This window comes from Palaemon carinicauda, chromosome 10 (assembly GCF_036898095.1).
Source record: "Palaemon carinicauda isolate YSFRI2023 chromosome 10, ASM3689809v2, whole genome shotgun sequence".
Lineage (NCBI taxonomy): Eukaryota > Metazoa > Arthropoda > Malacostraca > Decapoda > Palaemonidae > Palaemon > Palaemon carinicauda.
In genome coordinates, this window is record NC_090734.1 from 154703853 (window position 1) to 154711352 (window position 7500).

The 7500-nt window shown below is 41.3% G+C and overlaps 1 protein-coding gene across 2 annotated transcripts in view; it reads left to right on the forward strand.

Annotated features, from left to right (window-relative positions):
* Positions 1 to 95: 95 nt before the first annotated feature.
* LOC137648883 (alpha-1,6-mannosyl-glycoprotein 2-beta-N-acetylglucosaminyltransferase-like) overlaps positions 96 to 7500 on the forward strand; it is a 91551-nt gene continuing 84146 nt past the window's right edge. For both annotated transcript variants that reach the window (XM_068382058.1, XM_068382059.1), the window contains exon 1: positions 96 to 567. The gene's annotated coding sequence lies outside the window, so the exon portion shown is untranslated. The remainder of the gene's footprint in view (positions 568 to 7500) is intronic.

The window sequence follows — 7500 nt, forward strand, 5'->3', positions numbered from 1 at the left end:
ATAATGGCATTCACCTGCTCCGCCCAAAGGCCTAGGTCCCTCCCTCCCTATCGCCGTCTCTCAATATATCTCCCGTTTCCCCCTCACAGTCACTATCTCGCAGTGTGGTCCGAACCTCTATCGGTGGAAGACGACGTTAATTCGCTCCTGGATACTCGCACACGCCTCTTGCTACTGGCTGCTGGGCGGCAACTGCTTTCCGCCTGGACCGAACTGCCTTCCAGCTCTGGACAAAGGAAGGGCTTTGCCCCGTTTCCAAGCTAGGGCGCTCGACGACTCTATAATTAAAAGAATGAAACATAATTTCCATTTGAAGTAGACGCGTGTAATGTGTCAATCAACGCGATGGACGTAAACAAAAGGTTGCGTGGACAGATATCAATCGGTTGAAGAACCTGTGACTGTTTTGTGTAGTTCGGCTTCGCACAAATATAAGATAAAGATGGTTTGGATTCTCAAATCAGGAAGGGATTTTTCGTGTTTTGCAAATAGCGATGTATATATCGGTGTGCAGTTTATGAAGAGGAGGTGCTGTGTGACGAGAACGTAGTCGACGAGACGTTGAAGGTAAGTTTGATTTAAGTGAGGCACTTAAAATGTTGACAATCTTTAATATGATTTTTATTTTTGATTTGAATGTTATGTGACAAATTGTGTTTTTACGATAATAAAGAGAATATTTAGTTTATGGTATAATTATTTATAAGTTGACTAAACATACTCATAAGACTATAAATATTCAACAGGAAAATAAACAAAACAGAAGCGTTAAACGTAAAAACGAATCATTGATAACCTTAAAAACGTTCCTGGTTAGCAATCTGTTGGAGTACCGCTCAAGCTCGAAAGTATTTAGTAGTATCTGCAACCGTACCATCCTTGTGAGGCTGCGCAGAACAAGGTAAAGTTCTCGCAAGCTGAGGCTCCTGAGGCGCAAGTCCATGGTGTAGTGGAGCTTGCCTAGATGAGGGTTGAGCTCGCTGCAGCGATGGTTAAGCAGACAGACTCACGGAGGGGAGAGGTTGTTGTACCCCAACCGAGAGTTGCACCACTGGTGGAGCAGCAAGGGGAGGAGGAGGAAGAGTGGAATAACTCTCCTGATCCCAAAGCAAGGGTTGCCTTAAAGAAGGCTGAGGCTGAACAACACTGGGAACAGCAAACTCCGAAAGTGGCTCAACATCGTACGCCTGGCAGATGGTGCTGCGACCAGGCGGAGCAGGTGCAGGCTGGGCGAGCACAGGCGGAGCGAGAACAGGTGGAGGGAGTGTAGGCGGAGGAGGAGGTGCAACACTCTCAGCCCGACACTCACGCATCAAGTCCGAAAGCTGAGCTTGCATGGACTGAAGCAGGGTCCACTTGGGGTCGGCAGAAACGATAACAGACTGAGGTAAAGTCACAGTCGGGGTCTGTATAGGCAGAACCTTACTCCTCTTGGGCGGAGTACAGTCGACCGATGACTAAGGCGAGTCGGAGCTGAGCCAATGACTACAACCTGGCTGAGCACTCGCTGACTGAACTCTACGTTTAAGCGGTCTCGAGACCTGAGACCAACGTTTCTTCCCTGCATGAAGATCAGCGGACGAGAAGACGGGCTCAATCGTCTGCAGGTGGGAGTGACGGTCTAAGGAAGACACGCCCGCAACCACCGAGGATAATTCTGTGCGCCTAACAAGGCCTGTCGAACCCTTAAGCCCTTCGACATTGCTTCTCCCCTGGGCATGGGAGCTTGCAAGAGGTCCCGGACTGGGAGGACGACTGGCTCGCACAGAAAAATCCTCACGCACCACACTGGCACCACTAGCACTTGGCACTGCACAGACACTAGCACTCGTCACAGCACTGGCACTATTTCCACCCACTGCACTCTTGACCTTCAGTTCTTTAACCTCGGCCATCAGAGACTTATGGTCACTTACCACTGATTCTACTTTATCTCCTAAAGCCTGAATAGCACGCAAAACAGTTGACATATCAGGCGGAGGGCACACAGTAGGTTCGGGGGTAGCCACTACAGGGGTAGGAAAAGGTAGGGGATCATGAGGTGAGGAAAACATAGAAGAGTGAGAAGAACTTCTCCTAACTCTACCTCTCTCTAACTTAGATGAATATTTTAAAAGACGGACAAAATCCAATTCCGAAAGTCCGGCGCACTCCTCACACCGATTTTCTAATAGACAGGGCCTGTCCCTACAGTCAGAACAAGCGGTGTGAAGATCTACCGAGGCCTTCGGAATACGCCTATTGCAAGACCTACATCGTCTATGGGAGGGAGCTTGCGAAACGTCAGACATCTTGTTTCAAAGAGTTAGTCAAAGGGTGATCCAAAAACAAGCAAAAATTCATTAACCGTTAATCAGTATTTATATAAAAGCTATCTAGCTAATATAAAAAGGATTCCAGTATGCGACAGCCGTTAATCTAAGAGAATACTTCACCAAATATCCATGAATAAACTCGAAGACCATGAGCGTATCCCAGAACGTCTAGCCGGAAGCACGACAGAGGAATAATTGAGGAGGTGTCAACAACAAATGATTGAGTACCTGGCCACAGGTGGCGCTGGTAAGTACACCCCCTTCTAGTATTGTGATAGCTGGCGTATCCCTCCATAGAATTCTGTCGGGCAACGGAGTTGACAGCTACATGATTATCGGGTAAGTTTAATATTGAAAAATCACTTTTCTCATCCTCCCCCCACCCAAAAACCCCGCTTCCCACTGGGGTCCCCCATAATTGTAGTAGTAGGTTTATGCTTACATTTTGTGTGTAAGAGTTGTCTTAGTTTCTTTTTTATTCATTTCCTCATGTTTCTACGCACTGTGCAACAATAATCTGGTTGTTTTTTGCTGTTTTTCGTCGATAATACTTGAAAAACGGGTACGGCCTTCTCCTAGACATTTACCTTATTATTATTATTACTATCCAAGCTACAACCCTAGCTGGAAAAGCAAAATGCTATAAGCCCAAGGGCTCCAATAGGAAAAATACCCCAGTGAGGAAAGGAAATTATATAAATCACATTATTTGCAACAGGAAAACATATATTTTCTGTTCGAAATGATAACCTGTAATACAGTAAAACTTTACCAATAAATCCTCGGCCTCATACTATACAATCTATTATAATGGTAATCAAGATAGGTATAAATTGCATCAAATTTTATTTGTGATTTGTTAAATGATGAATAATTGTATTAAAATTAAGTAATCCCCAAAGATTCAAAATGAGTTATGTTAAAATTTTACAATCATATTGTTAATTTTTTTCTATAGAAAAAAAAGTAATTTTTTCCCAAGGTTACATTACCATGTACTACAGTACAATAATACCCATTGAAGTACAAATTGCCGGCTGGAACTTACACAAATTGATCTGCTAACACAACACAATAAAGGGATTAACTAGGACACTGAACAACACTGACAAACCGACATACTGAAAATTGACTCAGCTGATTGTCAGTGTCATGTCACGTGGTTCCCAACTATCCACCAGCGTTGCCAAGTTAGCCTTTTTCAGGACAAAAAATCTCAAATTTGCCCTTTTGGAAATTGGTTGGCCTTTAGTAATATCATGAAAAAGGTGGACCTTAAATACTATATTTATGGCTTTTTCTAATAATGGGTTGGCCTTTTAAAGCTGTGGTTGATTTGAAAATTGGTCTTTTCTCATTTAGAAAACCTGGCAACACTGCTACCCACTCCGCAAAATAAGTTTGCGGCCACTCTATCACTTGACAGATAGATGCAAAGCTTCTTAGCTTATACTTTTACTGTAATTAATCTTTTACCTTTACCATAAACAATTTTAAGAAAATCTTAATCTTAATCTTTAATTATATCCCTTTCTACCTTGGAATAAGTTGGGATAATTCATTTTTATCAGTTTTGGCAAACCATTGTAATTAGTTTGGTATTTTTAAAATTCTTCTTTCAAATGCATCGCCATACTGCTGGGATTTTGCAACAAGCCTATTATTATTAACTGTCTTATATACCAAACTACGTTTTATCTTTCTCCAACTAGTCTTTATATCTTATAAGACCTACAATTTATAATAAACGTATATTATCATCACGCTAGGTTACTATTAAAAGCCTCAAAATGATCTATTCTAGAGAGATTATATAGCATGCTATGGATAGCGTGTTTGGCCTATGATCAAATCTGCTCTCGATGCAAAAAGGCTGTTTTTATCCTATCCTTCTCCAAAGAGGAAAAAAAAATATAAGCCGATTATGAAGAGGTTTAAAACGGTAATTAGATTAGGCCTACTCCATTTTTTCTCTCCAAACTCAGCGTTATTTTCCGATAGATTACAAATTTCATAGATGTTTTCGGGCCGATTTTGTTACGTATTGTTTAGGCCTATCGGCTTTTTTTTCAAATTTAGGTATTTCTCGACCTATAGGTCAAGTCTTGACAAATGAAATTATTATTATTATTATCTAAGCCTACAACCCTAGTTGGTAAAGCAGGATGCTATTAGGCCAAGGGTTCCAACAGGGAAAACAGCCCAGCGAGGAAAGGAAATAAGGAAAAAGATAGAACATAGCGCCTGATTGTACCCTCAAGCAAGAGAACTCTACCCCAAGAGAGTGGAACACCATGGTACAGAGGCTATGGCACTACCCAAGACTAGAGAACAATGGTTTGATTTTGGAGTGCCCTTCTAGAAGAGCTGCTTACCATAGTTAAAGTTTCTTCTACCTTTACCAAAAGGAAAGTAGCCACTGAACAAATAGAGTGCAGTAATTAACCCTTTACGTGAAGAAAAATTGTTTATTATTATTATTATTATTATTATTATTAAATGATAAGCTACAACCCTAGTTGGAAAAGCAGGATGCTATAAGTCCAGGGGCCCCAACAGGGAAAATAGCCCTGTGAGGAAAGGAAACAAGGAAAAATAAAATATTTTAAGAATAGTAACAACATTAAAATAAACATTTCCTATATAAACTATAAAAACTTAAAAAAAGAGAAAGAGAAACTAGATAGAAAAGTGTGCCGGAGTGTACCCTCAAGCAAGAGAACTCTAGCCAAAGACAGTGGAAGAATATGGTAGTAATCTCAATGTTGTCAGGTGTATGAGGAAAAAGGAGAATGAGTAAAGAATAGGCCAAACTATTCGGTGTATGTGTAAGGCAAAGGAAAACTGAGCCGTAACTAGAGAAGGATCCAATGAAGTACTATATGACCAGTCAAAGGACCCCCTAACTCTCTAGTGGTATGATCTCAACGGGTTGCTGTTGCCTTGGCCAACCTACTACCTCTTATATTAAGTCTCCTGTACTCAGCAGAGACAGTTTATCTAACTGAAGAGGAGACAGAGGTAGTAGGTTGGCCAGGGCACCAGCCACCCGTTGAGATACTCCCGCTAGAGAGCTATGGGGTCCTTTGATTGGCCAGACAGTACTACATTGGATCCTTCTCTCTGGTTATGGTTCATTTTTCCCTTTGCCTACACATACACCGAATAGTGTGGCCTATTCTTTACATATTCTCCTCTGTCCTCATACACCTGACAACACTGAGATTACCATACAATTCTTCTCTGCACTGTAATTGTTCAGTGGCCACTTTCCTCCTGGCAAGGATAGAAGAGACTCTTTAGCTATGGCAAGCAGCTCTTCTAGGAGAAGGCCACTCCAAAATCGAACCATTGTTTTCTAGTCTTGGGTAGTGCCATAGCCTCTGTACCATGGTCCTCCACTGTCTTGGGTTTAGAGTTCTCTTGCTTGAGGGTACACTTGGGCACACCGTTCTATCTAATTTCTCTTCCTCTTGTTTTGTTCAACTTTTTATAGTTTATATAGGAAATATTTATTTTAATGTTGTTACTGTTCTTGAAATATTTTATTTTTCCTTTTTTTCCTTTTTTTCACTGGGCTATTTTTCCTATTGGGGACCGTGGGCTTATATATTCTGCTTTTCCAACTAGGGTTGTAGCTTAGCAAGTAATAATAATAATAACAATAATAATAATAATAATCAGCTAAAACTGCTTGGAATCAAAACTTATCAATACTAAGAGCTCCATCTTATACATAAATCAATTAACTAAGAACAAGTTGCGCCTTCCTGTTACTAGAGAAATGAAAATAAAACTCGACTACGTGAGAAGACAACGTAACTGTTTGCTGAGGTGGTAATATGGGGCATAGGAAGTTGAGATGATCTGGTTTCGTAGAGAAAATGGGAGAAGATAAATTTGGGTAGTGGTGGCCTAATTGGTAACGTCCCTACCTGGTGATCGCCAGACTGGGGTTCGAGTCCCACTCAAACTAGATACTTCCTTTAGTGTCTGGAACCTCACCATCCTTGTTAGGGTTTGGGGGAGCCTATAGGTCTACCCGCTGGGTCATCAGCAGCCCTTGCCAGGCCCTCCCTGGTCCTAGCTTGGGTAGAGAGGGGGCTTGGGCGCTGATCATATGTGTATATATGGTCAGTCTCTAGTGCATTGTCCTGCTAGCTAGTGCAATGTCACTGTCCCTTGCCTCTGCCATTCATGAGTGGTTTTTAAACCTTTAAAAAGGGGTTAGGTGAATGAGAAGAGGCGAATAGAGCATTAAATGTAGGGGGATTGACCTGTTGTTGGTGAGTAGCTAAGCTACAACCTTAGTTGGAAAAGCAGGATGCTATAAGCCAAAGGGCTCCAACCCAGAGAAGTAATGAATAATTAGAAGAAATAAGAAGAACACATTTATAAGAACAGTAACATCAAAATAGATCTTTCATATATAAACAATAAAGAGAGATAAAGGGCTCCCACAGGGAAAAATAGCTCAGTGAGGAAAGGAAATAAGTAAAATACGAGTCCAATGAACAATTAAAATAACATTATAAGAATAGTAACAACATTATAATAGATCTTTCATATAGAAACAATAAAGAGAGACTCACAGTATGTCAGCCTGTCCAACATATAACATTATAACATTCGCTGCAAGTTAGAACGTTTGAAGTTCCCCCGATTCAACTACCCGATTAGGAAGATCATTCCACAACTTGGTCCCTGACAGAAGTAGATTGAATTATCATTCCCACAACAATAGTTAAAACTGGAATGAGATAAGAACAAAGAAATGAGACAGTTAAGTGAGAATCACTAATCGGAACTCGTGCAGAGAAAAACGCTTGGGATACACCACTCAAGGGGCACTGCTTAGGAGTCCCATTCGTAGAGCGACAAGGGGCAGCCAGGCCCCTGCCCGTCCCTCTAACGTCCTTTCTTGGAAAAGATAAAAAACGAGTCTAAACCCTGAGGTATGATATTCCTTCCGTTTCATCAAGGCCCCCAAGACACCCGCGGGAAGAGGGCCCGCTAGAACCGTGGTCCGAAAATTCCATCCACGAAAATTCCACCCACCAAAGTCCACCCACGAAAATTTCACCCATGTAAAATTCCACCCACGAAATTTCCACCCATATTTTCTATATTTTTTTATTTTCTTTCATTTATTTAATCATTATACCAAATGAAACTGTTTATTTCC